The sequence below is a fragment of the Panthera leo genome, chromosome A1 (assembly GCF_018350215.1).
Source record: "Panthera leo isolate Ple1 chromosome A1, P.leo_Ple1_pat1.1, whole genome shotgun sequence".
NCBI classification, from domain to species: domain Eukaryota; kingdom Metazoa; phylum Chordata; class Mammalia; order Carnivora; family Felidae; genus Panthera; species Panthera leo.
The window spans coordinates 131,053,510-131,072,646 of NC_056679.1; the positions used below are offsets into that span (position 1 = coordinate 131,053,510).

Below are 19,137 nucleotides of genomic sequence, written 5' to 3' on the forward strand. Positions count from 1 at the left end.
CTCAGGGTCCTAAAAGTAGTAGAGACTTACATCTGCTTGCCTCATCAACCCCTAGGAAAGTTCCAGGACTGCAGAAGGACGGGTTGCAGGATTAACATAGACAAATTGGCCTCAAGGGACCAAAGCTCCCAGCCTCATCTAAAAAAGCTGTACGTTCTCCTTTGGGCACCAAAACATCAGAGTCATGTGCTCATCATTAACTACATGGGCTTGGACAAAAATAACAGCAGTAACCTTGAAGCATTGAAAACTAGAGATACTTTATCTGACTACTTGATCAAGTTCTTGGGTAACAGCACAGGCATAAAAGACTGAAATAGAATTTCAGTCCCTTAAAATTTAAGACCCTTAAAAGACAGAGATTAAAGTTCCCAACCAGACCATCAGGATTGAGTTTCAAAGTTATGTTTATTTGATTTAAATAAAAGGTGCCAAATCTTGTATACCTAAGTTTGTAAGATCATTCATGCCAGTGACACTTTTAGAATTATTAGGAAAAAAAAAAGATACTTCCTTTTTGGTGATAAAGTATTTGCTGGGACTCAGTCCTCAGTCACATTAAATAGACATTTTGAAATACCATCGTGCTAGCACTACAATAAATGTCATTACCCTTCTGGGGAGTAAAATTGGAGATACAAAAAATAAGATTTCTTATATAGATATTGCCAAATGTGTTAATCTTGTAATGAATCTGTGTGCCTAGTTATAGAAGGGCCAGTCTCCTTTGGTCTTCCTAGTGCATGTCATTCTCTATGTCATTTGGAACCTTAAGTTTGATTAAGATCAAACTTCTATAGCAAGGTGAGTTAGCACAAGTGGCTTCAGATAGCTTCTATAGCAAGGTGAGTCAGCACAAGTGGCTTCAGCAACCTAAGGAGAAGCCACCCTTGGTCTTGACGTCAGCAGCCATCTTTGAGTATCACGAGTCTTCACAGACTGCATTAGCAGTGTCACCGCTGGCTGGGCTGGCTCAGCTGATGTCAGAGACCTCCTCAACAGAGAGCAGTGCAAGTCAGAGCAGGAGAGGCAGAAAACATGCAAGATAAATGACAGGCGCCACATGGAAAACAAAATAAAAACCAATGCCTTTGAGTACACAGGAACTGAATACAGGAAAGGAGGAATTTTGAGGCAGGCCTGGAAATTCAGGGATAGGACAGAGATGGGGTGTGGTGGAAAAGGCTGTGAAACACAGGGTACATTAGATTCCAAAACACAATTCTGGCCCTTTGGCTGTTGAACCTGGGCATATTTATTCCTTAATTGAGTAAGTGTAAAAGCATCGTATGTCTCCTGATCCAGAAGAAGTCCAAAGAAGTCTATGGTTATGGCCAATAGAACCATCAACAGCTTCTGTGTCTTCTGTCGGAGGCACTTAGGGGCAGTGAAGCAAAAAGAGGACAGGCAGAGAAGTCCGTGGATTTGAATTCCTGTATCAACTCTGCCATTTACTAACTAACCTTGTCCAAGTCACAGAGTCACCTTAATCTTACAAACTTTTATTTTCTCATCTATCAAAGAGAGATAATAATAATCCTGCTAAAGTTCCGGAATTACCATGGAACCCATGCTAATCAATGAATGTGATGTGTATGTGCTATTTTCTTGTGAATGTGATGATATGTGCCCAAATCAGATTCTTACTAGGTTCCCTGAACCCAAAGCAAGAAGGAACAGACGTTTCCTCCTACAGTAAGGGTATGGTAGTACCCCAAAGCCTAGACATCCCCTAGACCATTCTTTACACAGGGTGAGGCACAGTCGGGGATGTTCTAGGCAAGACCAAATATACAGAGTTTCTCCAAGTCAACCCACACTGGAAGTGAAATCCACAAGATTCTTGAGAGCCAAGGGTCTAACAGAAGAATCTGTTTAGAAAATAACAGATAGCTATTGTCATGAGTACAAGAATTCAATTGAGACTCTGAGGGTGTGCTTCCTAATTTACTATCAACTTAAATTTATGAATAATAGCGAGGTTTGGAGCACCTGGGCAGCCCTATGGGTTGAGAATCCCGAGTCTTGATTTCAGCTCAGGTCGTGATCCCAGGGTTGTGGAATCAAGCCCCTTGTTGGGCTCTATGTGGAGCATGGAGCCTGCTTGAGATTCTCTCTCCCTTTCTTTCTCTTTCTCTCTCTCCTTCTGCCCCTCTCCCCCACTCACATGTTCTCTCTCTCTCTTTCCTTCTCTTTCCTCTCTAAAAATAAAAACGAAAAAATTGCAAGGTGATTTTCAGCAGAGATGCTTCCCACATCCCCAAACCCTTCACAAACCTTCTTGTGAGCCTTCTAAGTGCTATTTCTTTTTGTCAGTATTCAGGGGAACCCTATTGAATCTCTTCAGTCTCTAGCCTGTCTACCTGATGGCACCAAAGATGCAAAGAAACAGAATCAGAGATATGAGCTGCTCTCCTAGAGAAGCCCTGGAGGGACACTTCTGCCCTGCCTTTAATATTGCTTATCCAGGAGCTGATCTTATCACCAGAGGAAAGAGTCACAGGATACTTTCCCCAGTAGTTTGTCACTGTCAGCAGGCATTGGGTTGCCAGCAATAAGGAGCTTTACTCCTGCTTTCTCTATTTCATTCTTAATATAATTCAACAGTACCCCTTCCACCCAGTGACTCTGAGGCAAACACAATAATCCTATTGGTAAATCCCAGGATTTCAACCCTCTCCTCCATTTTCTAACTGCGAGTTTCAAGAACAAATTTTGCATCATTAAGGAAAAGTTAGCAGCAAAATTTCAGCTGCTTAGATTCCATTCAGAAAATATGTATTCACAGTTCTTAAACGGTGGAAAATAAACGTTCCTCATGCTTCTCAGACTTTCCTTTTCTGTGGCTACTACCACAGGCAGTGTTTTTTAATTGAAGATTAGGGGCACATGCTAAACCAGGGCTCCAGGTTTTAACTATACTGTCATGTATGGGTTATGACAATAGGTTCTCATGAGCCCTTATCAAAACAATCTGTGACCTCCATTATCCGTTTTCACCGTAAGACATGTATTATCTATGACCATCAGTTCAGCTTCTAGTGAAAAGCATGGACACTAAAGTTAGGAGTGTCTAAGTCTCAATCTCATATTACACTTTCCAGCTGAAGATCTTAGACTAGTGACTGATGTCTTTCTGTGGTCATTTCCTCATATTACACATCTGTTGGGTGGGTCTAACAGCAGTTCCTACCTGCTAGAAAGAATGCACGTAAAGCACCAGGCATGGTGACTGTCACTTAGCAAAGCGATCACAAGCAATAGCAGAGATTATCATCATCATCATCATCATCATCATCAATTCTAGTAACTACAAAGATAGATACAATTATAGATTATTTTATCAGAAATATCAAAAATGTATTTTAAAAGAACATACTTTGAGTTTACAGGGTTAGCAAAACCTCTTAAAATATATTTAATGATGTTCAGAAGATGAGATTTTTGAAATGACCACAGCTATACTTGCATGTGTAAGGGCAATTACAAACTAAGCATGAGAAACTTAAACCTCCTTGTTGAAAATGAAGGAAAAAGACCTCTCCCCTCCTTGCCTAAAACATTTACTTGTAATTATCAATTCTTTCTCTTTTTGAAATATGTGTAAATCTTTTAAAAGCTAAATAAACCTTGGGGTGCCTGGGTGGTTCAGTTGGTTAAGGATCTGACTTCGGCTCATGTCATGATCTCACGGTTCATGGGTTCAAGCCCCATGTTGGGCTCTGTGCTGACAGCTCAGAGCCTGGAACCTGCTTCAGATTCTGTGTCTCCTTCTCTCTCTTCTCCTCCCCTACTCATGCTGTGTCTCTCAAAAATAAATACACATTAAAAAAAATTTTTTTAAGCTAAATAAGCTTCTTTCCAGCTTCACAACCCAGGAATGTCTTTTTTAAGGACCTGGAGACCTCCCCTTTGAAATGTAACCATCAAAAAGATAGAGCCTCTATCCTCCCTGACTTTCTTTAGGAGGGTAGGAGCTTAACTTCAGAGGGGCGCCTAACTCCATGTAGAAAAACTATTGCATGTCCTAAAGGTATGAGAAGTTTATTTTCCTTTGGATAAGGCTAATTAGCAAAAACAGTTAGGATAACAATGCATGACAAATGGCGCTCTCAAGTCCTCTGAGTTGAGAACTAGCTATCGCTCATCCTGAGAACATGTATACAATGGCCATATCCACTTGGGTATATAAGAGGTTGAGATTCCTTTCTGTCTTTGTATTCTCTTAGTTGACTGCTTATGATGTGCATCACATTCTAGTTTAATGATTATTCCAGAAGTCTGTTTTCTTTTTCTTATACGTTTGTGAGGAAGTTTTCTGGGTTGCAAGAAATTTTTGTTTTTAATTATATTTTCCAAAAGATAGAAATCATTTAGTAGATGGTCCCAGATGGGGAAAAAAATTCCAATACCATCTTACTCTTAAAGTATATTTGACTTCTAATTGAGAATACTAATTCTCAAACTTTATTGTCTCACCTCCATTCCTATTTGGCCCCTGACCTTGACAAGATTAAATTTTACCTGAGCCTGTGCTCCTGTAAAAACAAAACAACCCACAAGGATTAAGAAATCCCCCCATCCTTTGTGTTCTAAGAAATGGCTTGTTTAAAAGAAGCACACTTCCCCACATGACTTAGGTCAGACCTAAGGACACTCTCTTGTTTACTTAAAACAAAGCCAGACAGACCCTCCAAATTCCCATTTCTTTCCCCCCAAAATGATTAGTTGACCTGTTTTGTTTCTACTGATCAAATGGAACAAAATACTTTTTAACCAAATTTTGATTAGGATGCTCTCCTTCCCACAGGTTTCTGAGCTTGGATTAACCTTCAGCCTGAGTCAAGACCCAACACCTCCTGAATAACCCCGCACTGAGAGTAGGCTCACCTCAGAGTAACTCATTCTCTGAACCACTGTCCCATCAAGGAACCTACACCTTTTCACTGCCTTCATCCCACTTCTGATAGAAGGTGGTTTCTAGCTCTGTCTACTCCTCCTTACTAAAGAAAATCTCTTCTTGCCGCACCTTGAGAGCATGGCAGATTTATTTCATCATCAAAGGTTCTGTTTATTGCAAAAGTCCCCTGCCCTGTTGAAAACAGTGCCTTTCTCTACCCTGCAATATCCTTTTTAGTAAAGTCTCTTCTAAATCTGGATTTGACAATTTCTTCCTCAAATAATTCATGTTCCACCTTAAAAAGAAGCAAGCAAACAAAAACTAGTGTTGGATCTTCCTGTTGGATTGTCCTCTTTATTATGATATAGTGCCCTTCTTCATCTCTTGTTATAGTCTTTGTTTTAAAGTCTAGTTTGTCTGATAGAAGTATTGCTACTCCAGCTTTCTTGTGACATCCATTTGCATGATAAATGTTTCTCCTTCCCCTTACTTTCCACCTGAAGGTGTGTCTTTAGGTCTAAAAGGAGTCTCTTGTGGCAGCTTATGGATGGATTTTTTTTTAATCTATTCTGACATCCTACGTCTTTCAGTTGGAGCATTTAATACAAAACCTTTGTTGACTGATCTACGTCAAGACAAAGGGATCCAATATGCATTTATTTGCAAAATAAAATTGAAATGTAATTGTCGTTCAACTTTTGAAAATTCACTTCGATTGTTATGATTTTTTGTTTTTTGTTTTTTGAAACAAAAGTTTGTAATAAAAGATAAATTAGTCACATGTCTTTTCTGGACATGTCTTATCCAAACTGAAAAAATCCTACTTGTAGCCATCTTCCCTGTAGTCGTTATTGAGGTTGTTCCATTTTCTTCATAGATGTAATGAATTTATTGAGTTGAACACTAAGTAATGGATAAATTCAATCTTATAAAACCAAATAAAATAACTAATTTGGTTTCCAAAACACTGATATTTTAATACATTTTCTACATCTAGGTAAATACCTCGCTACAGAAAACCCATCAACCTTATTTCATACTGAAAAGTGGAACTGTATCTTCAATACCAAAGAAAACATAGATAAGGAAGAACTTTAGATCACTGGTTCTCAAATTTTACCACCCATCCAAATCACCTAGAGGGCTTATTAAAACACAGATTGCTGGAACTCACCCCTAGCTTCTGAGTTAGTAAATTTAGGGATTTTGGGGGAGGTGGTTAACAATTTGCAATTCAAATAAGCTCCCTGTGTTGCCAAGGTTGATGGCTTGACTACCACATCACTGATTAGAGCATTTCTTCTTTTATTCATTCATTCAAAAAATACTTATTGAGGACCTATGTGTCCTAGGCACTGTTCTAGGTGCTGGGAACACAGCATAGAAGAAAACAAACCTATTTGCACCTTCAGAAATGTAAACTGAGGAAGACAAACAATAAACAGGATAAATAAGCAAAATGTATGGGATGTGGGTGATAAGTGCTAAGGATGAACAAATAAATATAGTTATGGAGATACATGTGTTGCAGTGGGTATAATGTTTCAATTTTAATAGTTCCAGCAGACCATTCTCCTTGATGAGTTGCTTTTGATTCAAACCTAGAAGACTTTCAACAAATGGTTCTGAAACAAGTATACATCTACATGAAATAAGTGAATTGATGAGACAAAAACCTTACAGTCTTCACAAAAATTACCCCAAAATGAATCACACATCTAAATATAAATGCAAAAGTACCCAACACCTAAAAAATAGAAGAAAATCTAGATAACCTTGGCTTCGGTGGTCACTTTGTAGCTACAATACCAAAGACATGATGCATAAAAGAAAGAATTGATAAACTAAACTTCACTGAAATTAAAAACTTCTGCCCTGTAAAAGATAATGTCAAAAGAATAAAAAGACAAGTCACAGACTGGGAAAAAACATTTGCAGAATACATATCTGATAAAGGATGCTTACCCAAAATATACAAAGCACTCTCAAAATTTGACAATAAGAAAACAAACAACCTGATTTAAAAATGTATCAAAGAACTTAACAGATACTTTACCAAAAAAAGACATACAGATGGAGAATAAGCATTTGAAAAGGTGCTCTAAATTATATGTCATCAGGGAATTATAAATTAAAACAACAATGAGATGCCACCACATACTAATTAGAATGGTCAAAATCTAAAATCCAGAATACAGACAACACTGAATGCTGGCAAGAACATGTAGCAACAGCAACTTTCATACAAATGCAAAATGATACAGTCGCTTTGGAAGACAGTTTGATGGTTTCTTAGAAAAGTAAAAACATTCCGGGGCACCTGGGTGGCTTAGTCCGTTAAACATCGAACTCTTGATTTGGGCTCAGGTCATGATCTCACAGCTTCATGAGTTCAAGTCCTGTGTCAGACTCTGCACTGACAGAGCAGAGCCAGCTTAGGATTCTCTCCCTCTATCTCTGCCCCTCCTCCCCTCTCAAAATAAAGAAATAAACTTAAAAAAAAAGTAAACATATTCATACCATATGATCCAGCAATTGCACTCCTTAGTATTTAGCCAAAAGAGCTGAAAACTATGTCCACACAAAAACTTGCACACAAATGTGTACAGGAGACTAATTCATCATTTCCAAAATTTTTAAGCAACCAACATGTCCTTCGAGAGGTAGTGGATAAATAAACTATGGTACACCCAGACAACGGAATAGAATACTGAAAAGAGATGAGTTATTAAGCCATGAAAGAGCAAGGAGGAAACTTAAATGCATATTACTAAATGGAAGAAGCCAATCTAAAGGGAAGGATGGATGAAAGGTGGAGCACAGAAGTTTTTACAGCAATGAAACCATGCTGTATGTTACTAAAATGGTGGATATATGTCAATACACATTTGTCCAAACCCACAGAATGTACAACACCAAAAGGGAGCCCTAATGTAAACTATGGAATTTGGTTCCCACATTTTACCACACTGGGCTAGAATGCTGGTAATAGGTGAGGCTTTGCCTGAGTGGGGGCAGGGAGAATGTGAGAAATCACTGTACCTTCTGTTCAATTTTGCTATGAAACTAAAGTGGCTCTAAAAAATCAAGTTTATTAAAAAGAAAAAAACCAAAGGAAATACAAGTGAAACATCCGTCTATAAAATATCTGAGGGAAGAGCACACCAAAACCCTGAGGCCAGAAAGAAACTGGCGTGGTTACAGAATTCTAGTGTGGCTTTGCCATAGTGACAAAGGGGAGAATAGAAACAAATAGGGGCCCAGACATGGAAAGAGGCAGCAATCAAGAGATCCTTAAGAGTACTTGCTATACTGTGAGTGAGATGCAAAGCCTTGGAAGAGTTTTGAAGGCATTAAATCAAATTCATATTTTAACAGGATTACCCTGACTGCAGTGTTGAGTATAAAAAACACAACACAAGGGAGGCAAGAGCGGAGGTGGACAGACGGATGAAGAGGCCATTGTAACAATCATCTGCTAAAGCTTACTTCATTCCCCTTAGACACGCAGCATGCTTCCAAATGGGTAGGCTAGTTTTGGCAGCACGTGCTTGATGGCACAGTTAACCTCCCACATAATGCTCAAAGTGAGGACTAAAATATCAGTGGCATAAAACAGGTGCTCTTGTCATTGCAAAGTTAACAAAAAAATCAAAAAGGACAAAAAGCTATGTAAGCTTCAGATTATCTGTACCCAGAATTCAGCAAATAATCACAAGGCAATTGATTCCCAAGCCTCTTTTGGTCTCCTGCAAAAGATAAAGTCTGCAGCTCACTCCCCGTGCCCCCACCCTTCTACCACTTCCCAACCCTACTAAGCCAACCTGAAGACATAAGCCAAAATGCCAATCATATTAGAGCCAAATTTCATTTTCATGGAGTAGTGCTGTGCAATATTACTTTTTTATCTTCACCTGAGGAACAAATTCAAAAAACAAAGGTTTTTTCTAGCATAGCAGGAACACTCTCAGTGCAAATTAATCTGTATGTATAAAGTATTATCTTATGCTCCTTTAAAACAATGCCTCTACCAAATTTGAACACATCAATTGCTTGTGTAATTTTTCATAGTCACAAGAGTAAGAATTCTTCTCTGTCCTTTACAAATTCCTAACTACAACAAATAATTTATTAGGGGAAATATCGACTTTAAGAATTAAAGTATCTCTTGATATCTTCATCCAAAAGCTGAATCCTAAACTGGCTAAGCTCATGAATTGTCAGAAGACCTAGATAAAGCTACCTTAGAGGACCCACCCTTGATGGTATTTTTTCCAATTCCAGTGCACAAGATTGCACTTATATTTCTGACTGTTACATGAGACTTACTTTCCTAATATGAAACTTAGGGAAAGCAGACCTGTAACAAGGCTTCGCAGATGTCTGTCACATGCTCAAGATACCCAAACTTCACTCCCCAGTATGTGTATATATATTCTCTCTACATAAATTATATATACTTATACAAAAATGGGAGATATATATATACATGTATGATTATATATATATTTATGTATGATATTCTTCATATCCTTTCTTATTGTTGACTATTGTAGTCAAGGCCTTTATAGTTTCTCATGCATCTTTGTGTTTACAAGAGTAAATTGGTTGGTTTACAATAGTAAAATAGTAATCAGTATAAAAATTATATATATATAATGAATTTTCTTATATATATAAATTATATATATACATTATATATATATACATTATATATATATACACTATATATATATATATATATATATATATATATATACACACACACACACAATGAATTTTCTTATAGTATAAGCATGCTCCAAATATTATCTGAGACATAATTTCATAGCCTTTGGTTATGAACTTGGTTCTTAGCAGAAACAACAGACAACAATGAATGTCTTTCCAGTATCCTCCCTCCTCTTCCCTTTCACTGGAGGATCCATGTCAGTGGACTTTCCTTTTTACTGTTTCTCACAGAAGGTTCATTAAGTTCTTTGAAGAGTGAAAGGGACAGACTAGAGCTTAAAGACTTGAGGTTAAGGCCTCATGCTGCCACTAATTTATTGTGACACCTATGAAGTCACTTTGTAATTTCCTATTCACTTCCCCTTTACAATAGATGAGTTGGACTTGATTATTTCTCTGGACTCTTCCATTTCAAACATTTCATGGATAAGAAATGCATCTGTCCCATTTCAAGGGCTGCAGAAAAAGTAGAATTCCTATACTAATTACTATTTTACTATTGTAAACCAACCATTTTACTATTACAAACACAAAAATACCTGAGAAACTATAAAGGCCTTGACTACAATAGTCAACAATAAGAAAGGATATGGAGAATATCATATGTATATGATATACGTCTCTCCCATTTATATATGTATATATAATTTATGTAGAGAGAATGTATATGTAGACAGAATATCATATATATGATATTTACATCCCTTCCATTCATATATATCGTAAATATATATAATTTATAGAGAAAGAATGTATATGCAGAGAAAATATCATATATATGAGATATACAAATATACATCCATCCAATATATATTATTATATATTATATATTATATATTATATATTATATATTATATATTATATATTATATATTATATATTATATATTATATATTATATATTATATATTATATATATAAATGGGAGGGAAAAAGAAAAAGAGTTTTACACTTTTCAGATAACATACATTCTTTATTTATATTGATAAAACACAAAATTTACCTTACTTTGTACGTGGTAGCAAAATAATCTATAATCTATTCTGCCAAATTTTAGCTTAAAAGGCTATTTTCCTGATCATTACCAAAGTAGTAAGTGTAGACAACAAAAAAGATGACCAAAAAATGATATTAACCACTTAAAAATTATAACACACTCTCTTAAATAATCTCTGTATAAAAAAAAAAAAAACAAAGACAAAACTATCTGGAAAGTATTTAACAAAAAAGTACAGTTTAGACAATTATAGGAACACCTATAAATATGTTTATCAATAAACACTGAAAGCATGTAAATTGAGCATTCAAGAAATTAGAAAATAAGAACAAAATAAATCAAAAGAAAGAAGGCACAAAGATAAAATCTTGATTGAATGAAAAATTTTTAGCTAGAAGAGAGTAAAAATCAAATCAAAGGGAAGTTCTTAACAGCGAATTGTAAAATAGCCAATCCAGAGCAAACTTAATTAAGAAAAACAAGAGACAGCAAAACTCAGCCAAGAATGAAAAGCAAGGCATAACGAAAGGATTAAAATATCACAGCAATGTTATATCTGCAATTCTATACCAATAGTAATCAACATTTGAGTGCCTTCTGTGTGCCAAATACTAGTCTGAGCTCTTAGCATATCATGCATTTAATTATCACCAAAATAAATACACTCTGACATTGACACTTAACCATTTTGCACTTTAAGAAATTATAATTCGGAGACATGCTTCATGGTCAGGAAAGTGGCTCCCTCTTTGGGGGATTTTTAGCTCCAGGGATGTGTTGAAAATAGGACGCCAAGCCTATGCCCAAGTCTGCAAGACCCCTGCCTTCCAACTCGCACTGCAGTCCCAGGGAGGCTGGAACCCACCAGCTGGTCACCTTCAGGCCCAGAGCCCTGTGGCTGACATCAGCTCCCAAAGTGGGGAGTTCTGTAAGGGTTCAGCTCCCTACCGGGAAAAGGCAACCAGATCTTCCTTCTGGGGCAGTGGGTTAGTGCTCAAGTTTCCTCTCTGCTGATAAAGCTGAAGGTGGGAGAGGTGGGGGTCTTAGCTGGAGAGTCCACAGGACATATAAGTGGTTGTTCTTGTTTGACCCCCAGAGCTTCTCCACTCAAGCAGCAGGACAATTATGGGTAGGAGGTCAGGAACCCCAAGGCAAAAGTGGTAAAGGACTGAACAGAGGGGGCCTCTTACCTTCCAATGCCCCGTGTGCTAGGTTCTATCCATTCTCCAGTTTCTCCCTTAAAGTGTTTTCTGGCAACTAGTGACATTTCATGAACTGACTTCCTACCCAGAGGGTAGTATCAACTCCTTCCCAATATGTATCCAAAGAAATAAACTAATTAAACACTGTCTAACATTTAAAAAATAAGCCGAAATACAGCTCCACAACATATTTACATAACAAATTTGAAAATCTAAAGCATAATTTCTTATTAAATTATAATTTTCCAATATTAGCTGATAAGAAGTAAAAATATTAATAGACCAATAATCACAGAAGAAATTGGAAAGGCAATTAAGTACCCATAAATTTTAAAAAATACTAGGCACTAAGAGTTTCTCAAAAGTATTAATCTGCTTTTGAAAGAAATGACAATCTCCTCATTGTTGATGCTATGGAAGATGGAAAGTTTCTTCATTTTATGAAGCAAGTAAGTTGCCAATATCAAAACCCATTAACCTAGCACCAAAAAAGAAAGAAAAGTAGAAGCATTTTGAAAACAATTTTGAAAATTAAAACAATTTAGCAAACTTACCACTTGTTGGTTTCAAAACTTACTATAAAGTTCCTTGAATAAACAGTCTGACTCCATTTTTTGATGCTTGTTGATAATCTTTTAAGCTTCACCCCTCTTTTTTTTTTTTTTGCCTCACATCTGAGCAAGCTGATAAGAAAGCCTGTGCCCCTCCCTTGACAGGAACCAGTAGGAGATTCAAACCATCAAGTCTCTGCTAACTCCATCCCCTAACTATAACAAAACCCCCAAGCCAAACTGCTTTCCTTGTTCTCAAGCCATTTTCAGATGAGCTTAGCCTACCTGCCCTACTGTCCACAGAAAGTCTCCTAATGTGACAAATGAACTTTTCACTGTGTGTGTATGGCATCATCCACCTTGACATGTGAACCAAATCAGGCATATAGGTCCATCCTCCTTCTGTAGTTTGGTTACAATACTTCCAATCAAGACAGCGTAGTATTTCATAAGGACTGTAATATAGATCGATGGAACAGGCATTTGTGATCAACTGAATTTTGACAAGAAAACAAAAGAAATTCAATAGTAACAGGATAGTCTTTTCAAAAAATACCACAGGAACAAGCAATAATCACATACAAAAATATGAATTTGGACCCTTACACTATACCATAAAAAATAATGAAAAATGACTCATCAACCTAAGTGTAAGAACTAAATCTATGAAGCTTTTCTTTGAAAAATAAGAGAAAAATTTCTTGATCGTGGATTAGGCAAACAAATATTAGATACAACACCAACAGCATAATACAAAGAAAAAGAAAGTTAATAACTTTAATTTTATCAAAATTTAAAAATGATTGCACTTCAAAAGATACTACTAAGAAGATTAAAAAAATTAGAGTGCCTGGGTGGCTCAGTCAGTTAAGCATCCGACTTCAGCTCAGGTCATGATCTCACAGTTTGTGAGTTTGAGCCCCACGTCGGGGCTCTGTGCTGACAGCTTGGAGCCTGGAGCCTGCTTCAGATTCTGTGTCTCCTTCTCTCTCTGCCCCTCCCCAACTTGTGCTCTTTCTCTATCAAAAATAAATAAATGTAAAAAAAACTATTTTAATAAAAAAAAGATTAAAAAAATTAGCACAGACTGGGGAAAAACATTCACCAGTTGTATATCTAATAAAGGGTTTACAATCAGAATATAGAAAGAACTCTTACAACTCAATACTGGGAAGTTAGAGAACTCACTAAAAAACACCCAAAACATTTTGATAGAAATTTAACCAAAGAAAATATACAAATGGTCAGTCAGCACATGAAAAATGCTAAACATCATTAGTCATTAGAAAAATGCAAATTAAACCTATGAGATACCATTTCATGCCCATAAAATCGTATCATAATGAAAAATACACACGATACCTAATGTTGGCAATGCTGTTGAGAAAGTGGCACCCTCAGATGCTACCGATGGGAATGAAAAATTGTGCTGGTGTTTTGGAAAAGACTGTGGCAATTTCTTGAAGTGGTATGCATATACCTACCATATGATTAGCCACTCTACCAAGAAAAATGAAAACATAGGTCCAACAAAATTATATGAGAACATTCATAGCAGCATTATTTATAATAGTCAAAGAATAGGAACAATCCAACCTCTATCAACTGGTAGATAAACAAAATGTGACGTCTATTGTTGAAAACTAAACAGATCCAAGATGGAGTTGCTCACACTAAGTCCCAGGTCCCAGACTGAGAATTGTAGTTCCCACTCTCTCAGAAATAGAATCTTAAACCAGTCAATTACATGATGAGCATTAGTTAGGTAATCTGCCTAATAGACCCCAGGAATCCCCTAAAGGAAAGTAACCTTGCAATAATCAACCCGCTTTTTTGCTAAGTGAGTTTTGAAACTTCCTTGCGTCTGTTCCCTTCTGCCTATAACAGTCAGCGTGTGTGTATAGCTCCTTGAGAGTGCCTGTCTTCTAGAATGAATGTTGCCCCATTCAAATGGGTTTTTTGGAAAATAAACTCCTAAAACTTTTGATATGCTTCAGTTTATCTTTTAACAGTTCTCGTGTCTGAAGAGCAAACCAAAAGAGAATCCCCTCTCTGGGGACCCCAGGAGGAGCAAGCAATTGGGTACCTGTTGAGTCCCCTGAGCTTGCTTCTTTCTTGCTACCCCAAGAAGTGAAGCCTTCTTGAGTCCCTCTCCAAACCCAGTTCCACAGCTTTTGCATTATGAGCATTTCTTTTTCTGGACTGGATCCCACTAAGAACCTGGACTGGATCTTGGTTGGACTGGGCCCGTGTCAGGCTAGGTCCGACTTAAGCTGGACTGGGTCCAGTGTGAGGCCTCAGGTGAGTAGAATTTTGTTTTCAAGCTAAAAAAGCAGATTCACCTTACCAAAGGTAATTTTGACTTACGGCAGCCACAGTGTAGAACGTTTCACCTAGATGAGCTTATCCATTTATGAGGTGCCCTGCAGAAAAAGAGGGCTCACCCACGCACTCACCATAAAGGGTAGAGAGAAAATTGTTTTTTCTCCTCTGCAGTTTCTGGTGACCAAGATGAGACCTGTTAGAACACTCCTCTCAGTCTGTACAGCTCCTCAGAGCTCTTTTCTATCTGCTACATGGGATGTTGCCTGATTCAATCAATATTTGCCCAAATAAACTCGTAAAATTTTTCATGTGCCATGTTATGTTTTAATGCCATACAGTGAATGCAACACCGCTCAGCAATGAAAAGGAGTAAACTACTAACATGTCACAACATGGATGAATCTCAGAAACATTAATGCAAGTCAAAGAGGCCAAGTGCAAAAGACTTTATATTTAATATTCTGTTATTTGTACGAAATGTCCAGAAAAAGTGAATTTATAAACAAGGAAAACAATGAGTGGTTGCCTGGGGTGGGGGGTGGGGGAAAAAGACTGATTGTAAAGGGGCACAAAGGAGCTTTTAAGGGTGACAAGAACGTTTCTTTTACAACTGGAATACAACGAAAGCTGCACAAGTCTGTAAATTTAGTAATATTCAACCAAGCATACAGTGAAAATGGTTGAATTTTACAATGGAAATTATATCTCAACACAGCTTTAAAAAATACTAGAGACAAGTTTCACTAATGGATATATATCCAAAACTTCTAAATAAAACATGAGAAAACAGAATCCAGCAGTGATTAAAATAATACCATAAATTTCTCATAAAAATAGTTTACAGAACTAGGTACAGAGAAATGTTCACACTAAAAGGTATGTAGAAACTGAACCCAACTAACAGTAACAGATCTGTCTACAGATCTGTCTTCACTCTTGTTTCAAGGCGTATAATGACCGAATACTGGAGCAAGTGGAATGACCCACAATGTTAAAATTTTTTCGCTCCCACCTTAATAGAGATCAAAGTTAACATCATCGATAACGTGAACAAAAGACATCATAGGCCTCCCAAGTTAATGCACTGAATAGGACCTAACATTACATATGTAGTGCTCTGGCCAAAGATGCAAAACCTGAACCTAATCATGAGAAAAAAATCAGAAAAATCCAACTTGGGTGGCATTCTACACAACAACAGATCTTTACTCTTCAAAATGCAGTGTCATAAAGGATGAATAAATGCTTAAGCGTTATTTCAGATTAAAGGAAACTAAAAGAATATGACAAAGAAACTAAAAGGTTATGACAATTGAATGTACCTTGTGATCCTGGATTGTATGTTAGATTTTTGAAAAACTGCTATAAACAATATTGAGACAGTGGTGACATTTGAGGAAGTGTCTTGTTTTATATCAATATTTTATATAAATTACATACTTGTTTTATATCAATATTTAATTTCCTACATTCGATCGGCACATCATGATGACTACTACGTATTCTTAGCAGTTGCAGGAGGAAATATTCAGGAGTGAAAGAGGCCCCTACCTGCTAAAGTATTTTACAGCCTTCCACTTACTTTCAGAAAAAGCTATGTAAATATACACAGTAAAAATTAGTAAATCTAGGTAAAAGCTATATCATGCATTGTGCATATTTGGCAAATATTGTGCATATTTGTAGTTTCAAACTGTTATCCAAACAAAAAGTTAGAAAAGCAAAGGGGATAGTCTGGAGTACCTCAAATTGTGCTAAGTGGGTATGTTATGGCTCTCCAAAGTAACAGAACCAATAGATATATACGTAAAGACAGAGAGAGAGAGAGAGAGAGAGAGAGAGAGATTAAGGGCTTGGCTGCTGCAATTGTGGGGGCAAGTCTGAAATTCCTTAAGCAGGCTGGAAACTCAAGACAGAGTGGACGTTGCCAATGTGAGTCTGAAATCTGCAGGTTGGAAATTCAGGCAGGGTTTCTTTTTTTTTTTTTTTTTTTTTTTTTTTTTCCCAACGTTTTTTATTTATTTTTGGGACAGAGAGAGACAGAGCATGAACGGGGGAGGGGCAGAGAGAGAGGGAGACACAGAATTGGAAACAGGCTCCAGGCTCCGAGCCATCAGCCCAGAGCCCGACGCGGGGCTCGAACTCACGGACCGCGAGATCGTGACCTGGCTGAAGTCGGACGCTTAACCGACTGCGCCACCCAGGCGCCCCCAGGCAGGGTTTCTATGTTGCAGTCTGGAGGCAGAATTCTTTCTCTTCTTTGCTCTTAAGCTTCTGAACTCCTGAAGGAGGCACAGCGACATCACAGAAAGTATCTGCTTTATTCAACGTTTCCTGATTTAAATGTATAAAAATACCTGCACAGCATACCTGCATATAAAATACCTGCATATATAAAAAATACCTGCACAGCAGCACCTGGACTAGACTAGCGTGTGACCAAACAAATGGGCACCATACCCCAGCCACATCGACACATAAAATTAGCCATCACGGAGGGCTAACAGAGCAAGATGGAATATATTTAAGAAAATTATTTTTAAAAAAAGAAAGAAAATTGAGTTTTTAGCATAAATGCCTGATAGTTGTATTGTTAAAATCTCCTATTACACACATTCATTCTCTCTCTCTCTCTCTCTCTCTCTCTCTCACACACACACACACACACACACACACACACTGAAGCAAGACAAGGTTCAAATCTACTCAGGCTGGGGCACCTGGGTGCCTCCGTCGGTTAAGTGTCTCACTCTTGGTTTTGGCTCAGTTCATGATCTCACAGATCATGAGTTCAAGCCCCACATCAGGCTCTGTGCTGACAGTGCAGAGCCTGCTTGGGATTCTCTCTCTCTCCACCCCCCCCCCCCAGCCTCTCTCTTACTCTCCCAGTCTCTATCTCTCTCTTTCTCAGAATAAATAAATAAACTTTAAAAAAATCTACTCAGGTGACTGTGCTAGGTACAGTAAGTCTGCATTACGAGAATGGTGGCAGCAATGTCCTCAGAAGCAACCAATATCCAGTGTCATCGAGGACAATCTTCCTTGACCAGTAGCTGGATCTGTCCAGCAAAGCGACAGGGCATTCTGCCTGACAAAGTCCTAACCTCCAAGTACATTTCTCCAGCTCTACTACAGATTCTATCGACTACAGTCCTAAATATATATTTTTTTTCAGTTCTTGAATCAGCAAGAGTCATCTTCTGTTGCTTGCAGCTAAGAACACTGACTGATTCAGAATGTCATATCAGGAAGAAGGTGCTAACATTTGACTTTGCCTAAGGGATGAAGATGGGGCTTGGAGGTGAGGATCCTATTATTATAAAATGGGAAGGTGGTAAATCTTGCTATTTGGTTGCAAAGTGCTTACAAGCCTTGTAAAATCAAGGAAAAACAGGATGACCTTGAGAATTCTGCATGAAGTGAGAGACTTCTTACTGTCTGTAGTGATGCCTGTTCTAAAGAAAAGCACCAGCTTTGGCTGAAGGCAACCCCAGGTGATAGCTGATGGGAGGATGCAGATTTAGCAGAAGATAAATCTAGGACAAGGAAAAAGCCAAAGCTCCCAAGAACTTCCTATAGGCATGTGGTGGGTTCTCTTCTTCAAATAGAGGTTGGTCAAGTCTGGTGGCAAAGGTCAGATGGTGAAAGGGTTTAAATATCTTCAATGCTAAAGCTATTAAACCGAGGGGCCTGTGGCCAGACATCCCAAGTTCCAAAAATCAAAGGGCTCTTTTCTGATCATTACCCAGTGGAAGCATTTAAAAGGGAATATATTAAATTTCAAGGGGTCTGTATTGCCAGGGCAACCTCAAATCTGGACTGTAACAATCTGCAACTATTCAAACCCAAGGCAATCCCCAGGTCCCTAAATTTCTACCTGTAGGAAAAGATTGGTAAAGTTATGCACCCACTCAAACGGGCATTCCTTTTTTTTTTTAAGTTTATTTACTTATTTTGAGAGAAAGAGACAGAGTGGGAATGGCAGAGAGAGAGGGAGAGGGACAGAGAGAGAATCCCAAGCAGGCTCTACACTGTCAGCACAGAGCCCAACAGGGCTCGAACTCACTAACTGTGAGATCATGACCTGAGTCGAAACCAAGAGTTGGGTCTACGGCCATACCACCCTGAACGCGCCCGATCTCATCTGATCTCGGAAGCTAAGCAGGGTCGGGCCTGGTTAGTACTTAGATGGGAAACCAAGAGTTGGATGCTTATACAGACATATATACTATATATGTATACACATATGTACATATATGTATATTTTTAACATATACATAAAGTCTAGAGAACAATGTGGATGGGCACATATCAGGCTATAAATATTAGTTACCTCAAAAGGATAAGACCAGGGGCTAGGATGGAGAGGTTACTTACCTTTTTTAACACATACTTGTGTTAAAAATTTTTATAATGTGCATGTGATACATTTA

The 19,137-nt window shown here is 37.8% G+C and overlaps 1 pseudogene; it reads left to right on the top strand.

Moving 5' to 3' along the window:
- The first annotated feature begins 18,810 nt into the window (after window positions 1-18,810).
- Window positions 18,811-18,916, top strand: LOC122202283 (annotated as a pseudogene).
- The last annotated feature ends 221 nt before the right edge of the window (window positions 18,917-19,137 follow it).